Here is a 19,230-nt window from a genome sequence, read left to right on the forward strand (position 1 = left end):
AGCTGGGACATGAGAAAAGTTGACGAAAATATATTTCTTTTTTATCTACTACTCGGGGACGAAGCGACCGGTTGAAGCTATAGATAGATAGATAGATAGATAGATAGATAGATAGATAGATAGATAGATAGATAGATATCGAGTGTTGCAAAATAAGTGTTACAACTCTTGAGAGGTGACTCCTGCCACTGAGACAAGAAAAAAGTTCTCTTGAACTTTCGGCTATCGGACATAGTTTCGGATCTACAAAGCGTGGAAAAATGAGTTTCGGACGCCAATAGTTCGGAAACTAACCAACATAAAGAGGGCGGGTAAAAAATTCACTGAAGAAGTCATACCTGCTCCATTGAATTTTGCATGTTTCACAATCCTACCATGCACGCGCAAGGGTTCCCCAAAGGAACGTAGGGAGTCCCGGATAATCTTCCAAGTGAAACTTGGTCTAAATAGATATGAATTGATAAGCTTGTACCAGGTAACAATAATTCGTTTGTATTAAGTCGATATCTGGAACAAATATAAAATGGCGGACACCATGCCCGTTGTGTGTGGTTGCATAATCGCCAGGTATGGATGCCGGACAACAGTGATGTTCTGAGTATTAAGTATAGCGAATTTGTACTCAAATGCTCTAGAAAGACATCTGCAATGTCGGTAGAGCATAACAGTGAAACAGGGTGATTCAAATGTGTGGAAACACTTTACGAAAAATCCCCAGAATGCACTCATACTCAGTAAACGTGAGTTCAAATCGTCGGAAATGTAAGGATTAGCGTCAAGAACATGAAAGCCATTGCCAATTCATCAATAATATTCCCTCAAACTGATGCCATGTGATGTGCACGGTTGCATACCAATAAGGATGCGATAACTGAAGCCAAGTTACTTTACATATATATGATTGTTATTAGTAAGAAGATAAATAAGAAAATAATCAGGCAGTATATTATAAGGAAAGAACATTAATGATCATAACGAAGGATTAGGTATAGAATGCACGATACGTATGATATAGTAATGGGCGTGAATGATGTGGCGAGATGCATACACAGGACAACACGTGGGTGATATTAGTTAGACAAATGAGCTTATCTTTAGCCTAGAGGCTGCTCTATTCAATGATGAAAATGAATGAGTCCCATGTTAGTAAATAATGGTAATCACTGTGCTGGAAATGATGGGTGAATGAGAGGAAGATGTTCATGAATGACGTAATCGGCGATGATAAGTAAAGAGGGATCTAACGGTGGTAGATTATAGGAGCGAAAGTGGAGAATGATAGTAACGGTGAGGTGTTGGGTGAAATGCTAAATAACGCATTGTATCCTGAAGTAAAGGATGTCGGTTTTCCAAACGTCTGGTGATATATGTTAGCCGAAGTTTTCCAAGAAAGTATTGTAAGGTCGGAAAGGTAATTTGGCGGAGTGTGCAATTAAAACAGTTATCGTGGAATATGAAAAGAACACGAGAAGCTGACTTCCAACACGAGGCCGAAACGTGTAAGTAGCCAGTAATGAAATTTAATGCATAAATGATATATTTACTCTTAAAACAATTCTAAGCGATATAGCCCAAGACTTATCCTATGTCTGGCGTGTTATTTCAAATCATTTTGCTAATATGATAATCTTTGTAAGTCAAACAAAATATCTATTATTATTTTAAACTCTGTTAAACTAACCTTTGTGACACACAGAGTTTGACCCTGGTTTAGCAGATACACAGTAGTGACCAACAGATTCCCTTTTGTTGTATGTATACCTTATGTAAATAAACTATCATCATCATTATATATTTTCTCAATTATTCCATTTTGCAATTGTTAGATAAGATTAACAAAAGGTTGTAAGAACTAATAGCGTTATATTAACAAAGGTTCACCAAGTAGTTTATAAAATAATATCGTCCTTATTTGTAATGGAATTGCAGGGGCTTATCGCCCAGCCTTGTTAGGAAGAAGAAGCATATACAGTTTATTGCATTGCAGATAGCATACCCTACAGGGAAATAAAATCATAGGTCACACTCTATCACTGTACTACCAAACCAAACTAGTAATATTCCAAGACAAGAACCATTGTCTTGTTCTAAAAATAACACTAGACTAGTAAGTGATAACACAATACGTGTACAGAAACCAATACATAGTCATTCAGGGTATAGCCAGCAAGTTTTTCTAGAGGGCCTTCATTTTTACAAACTAAAAACAAATCAAAAGTTTCTTTCAAGATTATGAAAGAATTAATAACACATAGATACATATGTATTTCAGAAGTACATATTATTATTATTATTATTATTATTATTATTATTATTATTATTATTATTATTATTATTATTATTGTTATTAATATTTAGTAGTAGTACTAGTAGTAGTAGTAGTATAGTAGTAGTAGTAGAAGTAGTATATTTCATATATGCTACATTTCTGAGACTTGAGTCTTGATAGTACGTGAAGTTTAAATCAAAGGTTATGTTACGGACGGCAAATGATGGCTTAACACCAAAAACATATTCTGGACGGGACCGGAGGTTAGTCTGTTTTATGTTTATTAAACGTGTTTAATAATTACAGCAAATGAAATATGTTTATAATAGAATGTGAAAGAATACAGTTTTAAAAGAATTAAACTACGTCAACATGTTAAAATAATTAAAAGAACCTAATTCATCAGCCACTTTGTACTCTCGTTTGCTTAACTGGATGAACCGAGGCCTAAAGGAAAAAGAGTTTTCTGCCCAAATCTCATAAGCAGTGGGATATTTTAATATTATAGAAACTGACCCTCCTTTCGCTTAGAAGTGTAATTTTCAAGACGCTGAAACATATAGTATTTTATTACTTTTAGTTAAAAGTTCAAATGCCGAGTTTCACGCATCTAGCTTAAACAAATCCTTCCTTAATTTATTTACATATTTTCTGAGTAAGTAATGGGGAAATCGAACATAAAAAAATGTGCTCCCTTTGCTCTTTCCCTTTTATGTGTTCAATTTTCAATTTTCAATTTTCAGTTTTTTTCTTTTTAATAGGAAAGCTTATATGCCAAGTTTTATTTTACTAGCTTTAGAAACTTGCGAGATACACTACCCTTTTAAAAAATCTTACCCCACCCTTTTTACGATACTTATTTCCAAAAATTCTTTCTTATGTACTGCTTTCATAAGAAAATTATATTTTATAACTAAAATTTATCGACTCTACTTGTAGTAGTATGCCCAAAAATCACTCATCTTTACTCTTTTATATAAGAGTACAGAAGATAAATACAGTCAAACAAATGGACTTCCATGAACAGTTTCCGATTTCTTATAACTAACTTATTCGTACATTTCCCACAAGCTGTGGTTTTAAATTTACGCTCTGTCAAGGTCCAGGTTTCAAAAAGGAAGTAACTGGAAATACAATAATATTATGTATTTATGTACATGTGTAATATGTATAAATTTATTGTCTTATTGAAGCTTTTGTAATCTGAAAACAAACTTTTGATTTGCTTTTAATATATAAAAATCAAGCTCCCCTAGAAAAAATTGCAGGCTACACCCCTAAATGACTATGTAGTAATTTCTGCAAAAATGGCACACGACCTAAAATTTAGGTCTAGTGCCTATATTTTTAGGACTTGTGCCGTTTAGAACTTATGAATGTCACCCAATGTATTGCATAGTAAATGTTCTTTGTTCAATTTTAAATTTACTGCGTTCTTTATGTATACCGTTGGTATTTAATGTTCACTCGTGAAATGTCTAGTGAGCTTTTGTCTTAATTAAGTAAACTTTGGTGGATTTTTGTCTTACTCTTAATAAAATTCGCTCCACACAGTATATATTGAAATTCTGAATGTTTTCTTGCTTTCAGAAGTCTGGTAAAATATGCTTTTTAAACATTTTTTCAATTTTTTATTTATTTATTTTTGTTTTAGGAATTTGTCTTGGGATTCTCGTATCTCCATTCGAAAGAAACGAATTTCTTAACTAATTATGTAATTAATTCTTAGAATGAAATAAGTTGTATTATGTAATTCACGTATAAGTGCAGAACAGATAGTGATAATAATAATCTTAGTAGTACAAATATAGTTGTTATTGTTGGAATTAGCTACGTTCGTGACATTATTGCCAACTAGTTGCTGCATCGTCGCAATTTCGTGGGGTGGTGGCGAATTTCAGAACTAAAGCAAGTGAATGAAAAAGGCACAAGACCTAAACGGCACAAGTCCTAAAAGGCAGAAGTCCTAAACGCCAGAAGTCCTAAAAATCATATCGCGGCACAAGTCCTAAACGGCAGAAATCCTAAAAATCATACCGTGCCACAAGTCCTAAACTGCAGAAGTACTAAAATTCAGGTCTAGTGCCTATATTTTTAGGAGTTCTGCCGTTTAGGACTTCTGGATGACACCCAACACATCATGCTGCCTCAGTGATGGTTTGGTGGGGAGTGAGCTACTCAAGCACAACCCAGCTGTATTTTTGCGAACAAGGTGTTAAAACATCTGCCAAGGTATACCAGAACACAGTGCTAACACCTATAGTGTAACCACTATCTGCTACCATGTTCCCTGGAGAAATGTGGACCTTCCAACAGGATTCCGCTCCAGGCCACACAGCGAAACCAACTTAGGACTGGCTGGCGCGGAACGTCCCTCACTTCATTTCTACCATTGATTGGCCTTCTAGCAGCCCGGATCTTAACCCGTTGGACTACAAACTTTGGGCAGTACTTCAGGCAAAGGTCTGCCATAAACGGCATCCATCTGTCGACAGTCAGAAACAATCTTGGCCCGAGCAGTGAACAATTTTCCCATGGACAGTTTTGGGTAAGTTACATGTAAAAATGTAACGCGTTACAAGTTACTTTACTTTTTCCTAAAATGTAACGCGTTACTTGCCCCCAAAAAGTAACTGTTACTTTACTTCGAAAGTAACGCGTTACTTTTAGGTCTGAAACTTAGAATATGTGAACAAATGTTATCACTTCAATTTTCCGTACTACTATTACTATCGCTTTTATTATTATTATTATTATTATTATTATTATTATTATTATTATTATTATTATTATTATTATTATTGCCCTTTCTGAATTGCTTTATGTAAATGCAAGGACACATTTTTACTTGACAGCTATAAGTTATGAATATTTTCATATAAGGTAACATTGGCTAAAATGCCATACTGCGTTACTCGTACGGATGGGCTAGGGTAACCAGACGTACTGATTTTCGCAGTACAGTACTGTTTTTCAAAGAGCTGTCCTGCGTGTTGCGAAGATGTCTAGGAAATCGAGAAATATCCTTCTTCTTTAAAATGTCCTGCGAAATGTCCAGAGTTAATTTATTTGCAATATCTTAATGTTTCATTCTTTATTCACAATATTTTGAATCAAACACACTCTTTTCCTGAATGATGAACCGCTGTGTTTTCTAACACTCCTCAGAAGACTAGGGATGGAGAACAATCAACAAACCATTTTTTACAATACATCGCTTTTACTGAGAAGGCCTTGTTGAGATATCGGTAAAGTAGGAAAGGTTTCTTATTGAACTTATGACAGTCATGCTAACCAAGTTAAATAGAAGTTCCTTTGTGCCGGTCTAAATTTTCTTTCATTTCTTAAAATAATACCACGCTTCGAAATTTATTATTATTATTGTTATTATTATTATTTAGCCCAACACGAACTTTGACTGTACGTTCATAAAATAAACCAATTTGTTATTCATCAAAGCATTTGGAGTTGTGTTTAATTCCTTTAATAATTTTGTTCAGTGCTTCTTCTTAACAAAAATGTTCATTAACTTAAGGTTAACATTAATTGAAATAATGATATGCGTATTGCCGACGCAGTAAGATATCATATACAGTACTATTATACTTGTGTCCTACTTTTCGATTGTTAGAATGTGGTCATCCTACGATGGGCACGAGTGAGTACGAGCGAGTATTCTTTGAAACTCGATTCGACTAAAAACAGACATCTTTGAACGCGATTCGAAAAATTTCCTCCAACTCGACTCGAATTCGGGTCGAGTCGAACCAAATCTGGTTTGTAGTTTCGAGTATTCTCTTCAAGTATCTTGCATAGACAATATAGGTTATCAATGATACTAGTACTACTACTAGTACAACTTTTATTATTATTATTAATAATAATAAATAATAATTATAATTATAACAACACTGTGTTTAAACATGAAAGAAACGCGGTCTGTGTTTGAATACTAAAAAACTAGTTGATTGCTAACCTCGGTAGTCGTGAATTCTAGGAGTCAAGGATATTGTTCACGAGCTTGTGAATTTGGGTTGAGGGTTTAGGTTGAGTATTCGGGCTCGAGCCAAACATTGTTAAAAGTTATAGGGCACTGGCCAAATATCTTCAAAACTGTTCGGCCCGGGTTTACAATTGTAAACAACTTGAGCAGCTGGGCTCACAGCTCACTCACTATGGACCCGAACCGAGAAGTGAGCCGAGCCAACAGCTCACCGAACCGTGTCAGCAAGAGCCTTCGGCCCAGATGAGCCGAACCGAGCAGATGGTTCATCCAACCAAGCCAGCTCGAGCCGATGGTTCACCCCAAGCGAACCGGCTCGAGCCATCGGCTCAGTTATTACTTCCCAACTGAGCTTCTTATTAAAAAAGTCTCTTGTGGTCTCGATATCGAGACGAGAAGACATGCGAGCATGTTTCCTCTAGTGAGCAACATTAAAAGTATTCCATATTACTACTTAGCTTACATTTCTCATGGCTTTCGCTTTCTAGTGGAATCAGGCCATGATTTCAAAACGAGTTAAAACGTAATAATAATAATAATAATAATAATAATAATAATAATAATAATAATAATAATAATAATAATAATAATAATAATAATAATAATAATAATAATAATAATAATAATAAATATATGTATTCCATACATATAGAAATGCTTTTGACCAAGCACACAAGAAATTATATTTTGTCCATTTAGCACTATCATTCTTTTGTCACTCACAATTATTAATATTCATATAGTAAATATCTTATAATTCTTATATTTTAAAATCAATTGACAGGTTTCTGATGCTTTTATGAGAAATAAATATTTGGTTTTATAGATACTACGCAGTGGGGATGATCGTGCGTCGTTTCGGTCCTATGCCGTGTCGATCCTGTGCCGTGTCGATCCTGTGCCGTGTCGATCCTGTGCCGTTTCGTTCCTATGCCGTGTCGATCCTGTGCCGTGTCGATCCTGTGCCGTTTCGTTCCTATGCCGTGTCGGCTCTATGCCGTTTCGATCGTACGTATTCTATGCATATAACTTGCACAGGCATAGAATCGACAGGAGTTTATAATTTGTAAGAGCAAAGATTAAACAGATAATAAAAATATTATTTTTTTAGGCACATGATTAAAAGTTAAATTATTTCAGAGCAGCGGCGTGAGAGCAAAACGGCACAGGATCGACACGGCATAGGATCGACACGGCATAGGACCGAAACGGCACAGGATCGACACGGCACAGGACCGAAACAGGTTTCTGAGCTGAATTGTCGGTCGTATGCCGTGTCGATCCTGTGCCGTGTCGATCCTGTGCCGCATCCCCGTAGTTGTAGATGAAACTCCTCATAGACACCAATCACTATTTTTCTTAGGTTAAATATTTATAACTTGCATGGATATGTGTTAGTTGCATGTACAGTGTGTGTAATCTTGTGATTTAAATATAGATCAAAGTAAATATTAACTAACTGTAAACAATGAAACTGTGCTTGATATTTATTACGAATGCTACTGAAAATGTATATACAAAAGTTGTACCTAAAAAAAAAAATCCAAGGAAGTTTTGAGAAAACATTGGAAAACTATGTTCAGGTTTGTTGCGTGGACATATGACGTTTTATGTAAGCATATGTTAAATTATATCACGACAATCTACGACCATTAAAATAATCCTACTCTGAACCCGGTATTATTATTGTTGTTGGTGTTTACTATAAGCTATACGAATTTAAATCATAATATTAAAATACAGTAAACTTTATATTTAGGTCTTATGATGCTACGATAAATGGGTATAGATTAAATCAGTATAAATGGATTGAAGTCTCCATGGGATGGGGGAATGCTGTCCTTGGCAAGAACCTGGAAGAACTTATTTCCATATTGTGTTCCTATGAAAATCAAGCGAGAATTCCGTTGTGTGACACTTCTTTACAGTTGATCATGTTTAGTTATTGGGTGATTCAGTGTTGTGTTCGTTAGCTACTTACTTTCTTTCTTCCCCAGTCTTATGGACTACTACGCTTCTTCAGTGTGTGACAAATATGCATATGTAATTTACACGTAGAGAATCAGCATAACAGGAAAGCTGATACATGGTTGGCGCCCATGCGTATTTTCTCAGCCATGAGTAGATTCCGGCTATACTATTACTCATTCGAAATTCTAAATTAGTCCGAAATTTTAAATTATTTCGATATTACCACTTTGTGACATTCATCTTGATAACTAGTACATACATCTTGAGCCCACATTGGAAAAAGGGTAGTGGTCCAGGGAAGAATATTTCTTCTACCTTCGTCGAAGGAACTTATATGTAAGAGGCATAGCGACAAATGCATTTCTTGGTATTTCTTTTGCAAGTGAGACAATGATTAGGTTAATGTTAGTTCCTACGGTTACAGCTACAAATAGCACGCTACTTCCGAACCGACTATGAGTTATATAAGTAACAACTATCATCTAGTACAACTTGTGTCATATACTGTATATAAGAAAAAGTTGATGACAAAGTAACGCGATACATTTTAAAAGTAACTTAACCAACAGATTGAACTCTAGACAAGATATTTCACGTTTCTGTCAATATTTCTGTATCATCATTTTGCTTTTAATGTGCCTATATTATGCCTATTCAAAATTACTCTACATATATTCAAAAGTTTAGATTTTCTTTTAGAAAATTTATTTCCGATAATTCATGAATCTTCACGCTTACGCTGTGAAGCATGAGAGAATATCAGCGTGTCGTTGTTGCCCAAATTGATACTCATTAAACACTTTTACTGAAATCTCCAACAGAACAGCAAAGTGCATAAACAGTAAATAAAATGTGAGTTAATTGTCACTTGAATATCTTTTCTCCATATTAATAATATTAATAATACTAATCATACTGCTACTACTACTACTACTACTACTACTACTACTACTAATAATAATAATAATAGTCATACTACTAGCAATAATAATAATCATAGAAAGCCATTTTTGAATTGTGATTTCAGCGCGTCCCTTTTCTCCAGCGGGTAAACGTGTTCGTTTGAAACTTACGATCGAGTATCGTGTTCCATTTGACATCGATTCGCATCAATGGCATCCAGAGACCCCAATCACCACCGACTCTTATCATTTTGAGTTTGCAATATGTGTCTTCGTGAGAAAACAGGTTCCAGTGTATCACTTTCTGGCATGTATGACCAGAGTATATAACTTTCAGCGGCTATGGGGGAACGATCATTCTACTTCCGGTTCGACGACGTTGCGAATCGCAGGAGTAAGCATATTTCCATCTTTCAATATGTCCTTCCACTTGTGCAACTTTCAATGCGATACTCGTCGAGGAGTTCGGCGGGAGCTCATGTGGTTCGGATTCCACGTTAATCAGTAGGTCCACGTCTCATATAGCCTCGCTGCTGAAAGGGACGCTAAACTAAAATCAACTCAACTCGTCGAGGAGTTGGATAGCTTTCCTTGTAAGTGAGAGTGTTCGGAGTAAGGTGATGGCCAATGTCTTATGAAACTGAGTGCATTCTTGTGAGATAGACTCTAGCAAACGGTGATAATATTAAGCTATTAAGCTATTAAGCTAAGCTATTAAGAGTTTTACGTGCAAAAAAAAAAAAAAAAAAAAAGTGAGATCGTCGTGAAAACCTATTTAAAATGGTTCTGATACACCAAGACAACAATAAAGTCCATACTGGGAAGAAATAAAATGTGTCACCAAATTTACTACCCTAAAATCTTTTTTCTATTTCCTACTTATAATAATAATAATAATAATAATAATAATAATAATAATAATAATAATAATAATAATAGATTTTGAATTTAGAGTCCCTTTCAGCACCGAGGTTATATAAGAAGTAAACTTACAGCTTAACGTAGGTCCCGAACCACATGAGCACCTGCCGGGAATCGAACTCGGGTCTTCCATTCCAAAAATGCGTATAATAATAATAGTAGTATATTTGATTTTGAGTTTAGCGCCACTTTCAGCAACGAGGCTATATGAGAAGTGAACGTACAGCTCACAGATGACGAGAAGAACTCTAGCAGAAGTAGTGTGACGTAGGTATGGGTTCTCCCACTTTTTGCACGGGGGTTTCAAATGACACCACGGAATAGCACACAGATAACTCCCCGGAGTAGCAGACGACATCTAAGTATAGACTACACCTCAAAAACCGAAAATGGACTTGACCGTGTCGTTGACCTTTCCCCACTACAACTGTTTTAGGGTTCTTCTCGTCATCTGTGAGCTGTACAGCTTAACTTAGCCCCGAACCACATGAAACTCAAGCCGGGAATCGAACCCGGATCTCCTACGCCAAAGATACGTATAATAATAATAATAATAATAATAATAATAATAATAATAATAATAATAATAATAATAATAATAATAATAATAATAATAATAATAATAATACGAATTGCGCTCTGGTAGTATCGAAGGAGGTATTAGATGTGATACTGATTTCCTGAACACTAGATCTCCGGATTTATTTACAGATTTTCGAAAATTTTATGGATCGATGCAAGAAGTTATTTGCAGTAAGGGACTCTCACATTGGGATATATAGGAAAGGTTGTACGGCCTGTACACCTTATTTTTGGATAAATTAGAAAGTTGCCCATCACCTCTGTGTTATACTATAAAAATGTACGGCAAGAATGACTGAAAAATTACAAAATAAAAAAAATGAATCGAATGGAATTCGAACCAAGTTAAAAAATATTGCATCAACACAAAAAAAATAGACTACTTAAAACCCATGGCTATCAAAACAACTAAAGAACTCTCCTTCAGTTGCATTGATAGAGAACAAACTCCTTAACTACCCTTGTTTTTATGGCGATCTTTTTGTTTTTCGTTGAGAAATGTGTGTTTTTTCTTTTTTAAAAAAGAAAAAAGTTTGCTGCATTAATGCTAAGGTACTGTTTTGTACTAGAAGTATCGTTATTAGAAGTAACAAAAGAGGAACTGAGAATTTCAAACAGCAAACTGTGGGCTGTGTTCATAAGTCTTGTTTCTTTTTTCATTCCCTCCCCTCCTCTCACTCAGAATGCGTTGTTTCCAAACTTAGAACTTTAAGGAACTTAGAAATTTTCGGACATGCAATTATATTTTGTAGAAGTGTACCTTTTTCTACTAACTTTACTTTGTCCTCAAAATATTCTACAATTGTCTTGTTAACAGTCAGTTTTTATTAACAGCAGACTTAACAGTATTCCTTTCGTTTCATGCATTTGTTTAGAAAAAAAAACATACCGATCGCCATGGTAACGATGCGGAAATGACGACATCACTTTTTAGTCTATATTTCTTGAAGGTAGATATGGAACTAGGATTGCTAGAGTTTTCAGAGAAATAAAAAAGAAAGATTTTTAGGAATGTTTAAAACTGTTAAGAGTTATCCACAACTTACAAATAAGAAAGAAGAACAAAACGATATATTTTATAGAGGCAGCGATATATCAATCAAAAGAGAGGGGAAACTCTATAGTAGCAGAGTTTCCCCTTATTATGTTCCTTTTCCTTAAAATACCATATGTGTATGTTTTCTTGGAGTTCTCCCGTTTCTTCCCACTTCCTTTATTCCACCATTTCAGTTATTATCATCATCACTGCCTTCCTTAACCTCGGACCATAATTATGGAACGTTAAACTGGAAATCTCATTACTTTTCATTCTTTAACAATTTATCACGAAATACAGAATATTATTTTAATAAATAACGTCTGCTCACTAAAGAAATAAAATATTTCTTAACCATCCTTTTGAAAGTATATACAGGGCGTTTCAAAACAACACCGACTTTGGGAGGTGATTTCTGACATGAAGATAGGCTAAAAAGTATAGATCAACCTGGGTGCACAAATGCTTCCTTTCGGAGATATAGACTGCCGAAAACATGAAAAAATAAACTTTAAAGATCCATAGCTCCAAAACTATATTATCTACCGTAGTCGGGTCAAGACTTCACTAAGGAACTAATATGTGCGCTATCCAAAAGTATGTGTTTCAGAATCCTAAGGTACTCAAGCAACAATTTTTATACAGGGAGTTTGGCTACTGGCATATAATTTGAAGTACTCACCAACTACCTCTATAAAAATTGTTGCGGAACTACCGCAGGATTCTGAATCTAGGATATTAGTTTCTAAATGAAGTCTTGACCCGGCTACGGTAGATTCCATAGTTTTGGAGCTATGGACCTTTAAAATTCATTTTCTTCATGTTTCCGGCAGTCTATAACTCCGAAAGGAAGCATTTGTGCACCCAGGTTGGTCTATACTTTTTGCCTTATCTTGGTATCAGGAATCACCTCGCAAACGTTGTCGGAGTTGTTTTCAAACACCCTGTATATAGAACGATAGAAATTGCGATGTGATCGAACTGCATTGCTAGACGAAGGCTAACATGATAAGGCAAACTATTCTCAAACACAAGGTTGGAGCGCCGTTTAAGTAGGAGATAAGAACGCAACTTATTGAATTTTCTCTTTGTATAATAAGTTACATTATTGGATTGCGTTTTTGACAATATGTCCGAAATTAGTTCTTGCTTTCTTTTTTTCTTTTCTTTTTTTAAGATACTAACTTATAAAAACATCATTTTAAAACTGTTTGGAACTATAATTTCTTTCATTTATTTTTAAAAAATGAAATAGTTTTACAGCGAAACTAAAAAAAGTATAACATAAAACGTGCCATAGAAACGTAAAATTTACGGGTAAACGGTAAGATCTAGAGTGGAACATGGAACTGCTATTGTGCTTTAGAATTCAAATTGCATGACAGGAGGTCCACGTGTAGGAGAGTGCATCAGTAACGGGATGACGTTTATTCCTAAGAGTTTCTTTTATCTCTAGGCTACATTGTTTTCCTATTATTTCAATCTTTCACAGACATCTACTCAAAGAATTCTAACATCTCGTGCCACATTCTTAGTACTGTCAGGGTGATACTCCTTATTTTCAATAAATATATTTATATATATAGTGGCGGATCCAAGATATGATCAAGGGAGGGGCTAAACCATAGTTTGCCGTTTTATCCAGTGTAAAGCAGGATTGAAGCCCATTTTATCCATTGTATACCTGAATGTTAAGGGGGGCTATAGCCCCTATAGCCCCCTTTGGATCCGCCAATGTGTGTGTATATATATATATATATATACTATAATTATATATACTGTAAGACGGGGTTACTTTGCACAAGAATTAAGGAATTTTAAAGTAAATTGAAAGTAACTTACAAACGTAATGACTTAGAAAGCTGTATTTTAAACATACAATAGCTAGATGTATAAGGAAAACATTTGTGCAAATGTATTAGTAAGCATTTAGTATGACCATAGTTATTGAAATATAAACTTTGGTGCAAAGTAACCCCATAGGTGGGGATACTTTGTACAACATACAAAAAGTATGTTCAACATACGAACATAATGCATCTGTGCAATATTTTCCCTTCAGTATTTATACACTTCACTTCCTACAGAAAACTGCATGCAGTCTACAAATATTGATATTAGAATGATGGTGCTAAAAACTAACTAACTCTATGGCCTATAGAACCCGGAGGTTCAATGCCGCGTTCACAAAAGCTCTCCACTGACTTTTATCCTTAGCCAACTGGATCCAGTTTCTATTTCGTATACCTATCTCTGCGAGATCCATTTTAATATTGTCCTCCCATCTGCGCCTAAGTCTTCCTAATGGTCGTTTTCCGATTGGTTTTCCAGTCAAGACTTTGAAAGCGTTTCTACTTTCTTCTATCCTAGCTACATACCTGCCCACTTAAGCCTCCTAGACTTGATGATCCTAACAATGTTTGGTAAACCGTATAAATTATGTAGTTCCTCGTTATGAAGTTTCCGCCATTCTCCATTCCCGTTCTTCTTGGGTTCGAATATTCGTCTCAGGATCTTGTTCTCAAATACTTTCAATCTAAGTTCTTCCCTCAGAGTAAGCGACCATGTTTCGCAACCATACAGAACAACAGGCATGATTATCGTTTTATATATTTTAAGCTTCAAATTCCTCGACAGAATTCGTGACAACAAGAGATTTTGAACTGAATAATAACACAAATTCCCTGCTTTCAGTCGACGATTAATTTCTTCTTGAATATGATTTTCGTCTGTTAATATTGATCCTAGACATTTGAAAGTATCCACTTTATCAAAAGTATTATTTAATATTTTAACGCATCCATAATTTGCCGTATTACGGTCCCGTCGCACTTCCATGTATTTAGTTTTCTCTGCATTTATCTCTATTGTTCTCCTATCATCCCCTATTAAATTTACATCATCAGCATATGCCATAACCTGATGAATACCGTTCAACTCTAGGCTCTGGTTGCTATCTTTGATTTTCCTTATAGCGTATTCCAGAACAAAGTTGTATAACAATGGCGACAACGCATCTCCTTGTTTCAGCCCATTTTCGACGTGAAAGCTCGTGGACAAAAATTTTTCTACCCGGACTGTACTTTGAGATTCATTTAAACATATCTTAATTAATCTAATTAGCTTTCTCGATATTCTAAGTTCAGTTAGAACGTTGGGTGATGTTTATCTCCTAACCGAGTCGTAAGCCTTTCTAAAATCAATAAATAGTTGATGTACCGGGATATTGTATTCCCACTTCTTTTCGAGTATTTGGAGAATGGTAAATATCTGGTCGATAGTTGATCGATTTCGTCTAAATCCGCACTGATAATCTCCAATAATTTCATCTGCATATGGGGTCAATCTTGCTAATAGAATATTTGAAAGGATTTTATAGGATGTTGACAGAAGAGAAATGCCTCGATAATTATTAGTCAGTTTTGTCGCCTTTCTTGTGAACTGAAACCATGATTGATTCTTTCCACTCTTGTGGCAATTCTTCCTTGTTCCAGATAAGGAAAACGAGTTTGTGTATCCACAATTTTTCGCCTCCAGCTAAAATTAACTCAGCCGGATTTTCGTCTACACCCGGAGATTTGTGTTTCTTTAATTTCTTTATAGCGGTTTCTACTTCTATTCGGTTGCGTTCTGGAATATACGGTTCTGCGGTGTGTATCTCCTTTTCTCCACGCACATTAGTTTTTGGCTGCGTGTTTAGCAAATCTTCAAAGAAATCTTTCCATCTACTTAAGATGCTATCCGTATCAGTGAGAACTGTTCCGTCAGCTTCCTTTATTATATAAGCACGAGGTTGATAGCCTTTCTTAAATTCATTGATCCGCTTATACACGTCCCGAAGTTTTTATTTTTACTATTATTTTCAAGTTCCTTAATTTTAGCTTTCAAATAGAAAAATGCGTTTCTTTGTTCTAAAAGTTTCCCTCCTGATGTCTACGAAATTTTGTGTAGTTATTTCATTCGGATTTCGTAACCAACGTAATTTTATCTGTTTTCTCTTCTCTGCATTCCTGGTAGAATCATGGTTTACGGATATCCGCGTTAGGGTGGAGCAAAAAAATCAAATGTTCGAGTATCGAATTCTAATAGGGCTCAAACGTTGCGTATTTGAGTGCTAATCAGCGGAAAAATAACGAAAAAAATCACACGTTGGATCTTCAGATCGCGAAAACGGCCTAAAGTTTGAAAAAATGACAAAAAAAAAAAAAAAAAAACACCAAAATTTACCTTTAATTATGCAAGGAATATTCAGATTACTTTTTTTTTATTTCTATAGCGGGTAAGTACTTTATTTTAGTTGTGTGAGGCCATGCTTGTTATTAATTAGTGAATGTGAGTGATTTTATACATTTTATTTTCGTAATGATTTTGCAGCTCTTCGCCCATTTTTCAACGTTTTTGTTCCTTGAAATGGTTCAGACTCACCACGAGAAGGTGGCTGCAATTCGAGTTCCACCTACACACTACGCAACTATCCTATCAATTAGGATGTGCTAAATTCTGTTGATTTAGTCAAGGATGTTGTCTTAAATTTAGATTTTTTTTAAAATCAAATTTTGACATTGTAAGTATTGAGAGCAAAGTTGCCCTAATGTAACCATTTCTGTTTCCTTGTCCGCACACTTTTCCTACAGACTCTGAGGCAATTTCGATACAATGTTCACCTTCCTGGGTATGGCATGGAAAATTTAAGAAGTCAAACTCATGAACAAATTCGTCATGCCTAAGTGATAAGATAGTTTCTGTTGTTCGAGTTGTTGTGAGTTAGAAGTGTTCGAGCAGTGGAGGGGGCTACACCTTAAATTTTCTCTAAACTATCAGCTCACTGTAGTCCGTCGCATCAAAATTTATTGAAGGTGCCATAAAAGTTCTAACAGATTTCTCCTTCGGATCTTTATTACTTGCCTCTAGCGCTCTCCTGTAGCCCAACTCTCATACATGTTGTCTCTCATCCACTGTTATAGTCAACAATATGTTCTCTGGACGTCAGAAGAACGCGTTTCTTTCAATCACAGGATCGATGATTCTTTTAATGTTGTTTGGCAAATGTCTGATTGTTTAAACTACCTTCAAAATATGTTTAGGTCCATATTTCACTGACTGATATCTCTCTATTTCGAACCAGACAGGAGCATATGTCTTAATAATGTAGTTTACAAGCACTTTAAGTTCGTTTGGAGGATTTGTTTGAGAAACATCCAACCATAAGATTCCGTTTGCACATGTCGACCATCGGAAGTAACTGAGAAGTCCAAGATCTCTTATTGCCACATCTGGAGCACACTGCCCTGTCTGAATTGCTCTGTTAGAACTTATGGCACCTTCAATAAATTTTGGTGCCACGGACTACAGTGAGCTGACAGATTGGAGAAAATTTGAGCTGTCGCCCCCTCCAGTGCTCGAAAGCTTAACAACAGAAACTATCTTATCACTTATGCATGACAAATCTGCTCATGAGTTTGGTTTCTTAAATTGTCCGTGCCATACTCAGGAAGTTGAAAGATATGTCAAACTTGTTACAGAATCTGCAGGAAAAGTGTGTGGACAAAAAAAAACAGAGATGACTACATTAGGGCAAATTTGCTTTGCTTGCTCACAATTCCAAAATTTGATTTTTTAAAAAAAATCTGAATTTAAGATAACGTCCTTGACTAAATCAACATAATTTAGCACATCCTAATTGATAGAATGGTTGGATAGGGTGTAAGTTTAAAGTAACCCCGATTAGAGACTGAAACCGCTTTCTCCCAGTTTTATTTTTTTGTGACTTTAAGACGTTTCACACTTCACTTTCAACTATTGCTTCAAAGTCCCATTATACATAGTAGTATTCTACGAAACTAACTTAACTTTGACAAAAATTCTTGTAGGTGTATCTTTCAAATTTTGTCGGCTTTTACAGTGACTGCTTTCCATACCTCTACAACAACAAAACCTTCCGGTAATTAGAACTGAAGTTAACTACCAATATTATAGCCAAAATCCAGTTAGATGTTCTATCTTACGGTGCCAGTTGAAACTTTCTCTTTACAGTTCATGGTTTTACCAAAAGAGGACTGTGAAACTCTTTCCATATTTTGTGCAAAGTAACTCTGTCTTTCGGTTAGGGATGGGCACGAGCGAGATCGAGCGAATTTTCTTTGAAACTCGACTCGAAACAGACATTTTTAAGCTCGGCTCGAAAAATTTTCACCAACTCAGCTCGAAACTCGACTCAAATTCGGGTCGTGTTTCGAGTCGAGTCGAGCCAAATCCTGTGTGTAGTTACAAGTACTCTCTTCAAGTATCCTACATAGACAATATAATTATTATCAATGATACTACAACTTATTATTATTATTATTATTATTATTATTATTATTATTATTATTATTATTATTATTATTATTATTATTATTATTATTATTATTATAACACCATGTATAACCATGAAAGGTAGGCGGTTTGTATCTGCATACTAAAAACTAGTTGACAGCAGTTCTCGGTCGTCGAGAAGTCTTCACGAGGCAAGGACATCGTTCACGAGATTCTGAATTTGAGTTCCGGAGAAGCAAGTATTCGGGCTCGAGCCAAAGTTGTCTAAAAGATATAGGGCGGCGACTGGAAAACGTTCAAAACTGCTAGGCCTCGGTTTAAGTTTGGCAAAGGCTCGAGCGGCTCATTCACTATCGAGCCAAACCGAGAATAAGCTGAGCCAATAGCTCACCCAACCGAACCGGCTCGAGCCGATGGCTCACCCCAACCGAACCGAGCTGATGGCGCATCCCAACCGAACCGGTTCGAGCCAGTGGCTCAGTTGAGCCAAGTCGAACCGAGCCAATGGACTCGTTTCAACGGAGCTGGCTCGAGCTGGTGACTCATCCCAACCGAGCCGGCTCGAGTTGTTCACTCAGTTGAACCGAGCTGAGTCGGTTGACATCACTACCCGCGTTGGACTTCTGCTTGGGCTGAATAATTCGGCCGTGTAGGTCCGATCCTTGATGGTACTACTTGATGGAACTACATTATATACTTATATTGGTGCTCACTATATTTGAGTCTGTCTCGTTATAAAAATCTATTGTCGTCTCGTTATCGAGACGAAATTAGATGCGAGTGGTGTCCCCTGTCGTAAGCAACTCTAAAAGTATTCCACATAACAGCTTACATTTCTCATGGCTTTCGCTTTCCTGTCTAATCAGGCCATGATTTCAAAACGAGTTAAAACGAGCTGAACGAGCGAGCCATTTATTAAACTCGACTCGACTCGAAATTCGATCTCAAAAACAGTAACTCGGCTCGGAACTTGACTCGAAACTCGAGTCAAATTTGAGTCAAGTTTCGAGTCGAGTTGAGTTTTAGCTCGACTCGGGCCCATCCCTACTTACGGTATCCTATAATTATTTATTGAGTAAAATTGCAAGTCCTGCTAAACGCCCTACTGTTCCTGATTGGATAAGAGAACAATGTTAAGTGATAATAGCAAAGCTTTGAACTTCAATGAATGATGCTTCCTCTGACGTGCTTTAAATTTGACAAGATCCTTGGTTCTCTACGTGAAAAATAC

General features: G+C 35.9%; 1 protein-coding gene across 4 annotated transcripts in view; it reads right to left on the reverse strand.

The window, feature by feature from the left end:
- LOC145671847 (sodium-dependent nutrient amino acid transporter 1-like) overlaps nt 1–19,230 on the reverse strand; it is a 179,701-nt gene that overhangs the window by 144,426 nt on the left and 16,045 nt on the right. The gene's annotated exons all lie outside the window — the stretch shown is intronic.

The sequence above is a fragment of the Thermobia domestica genome, chromosome 15, assembly GCF_964235325.1.
Source record: "Thermobia domestica chromosome 15, izTheDome1.hap1.1, whole genome shotgun sequence".
NCBI lineage: Eukaryota > Metazoa > Arthropoda > Insecta > Zygentoma > Lepismatidae > Thermobia > Thermobia domestica.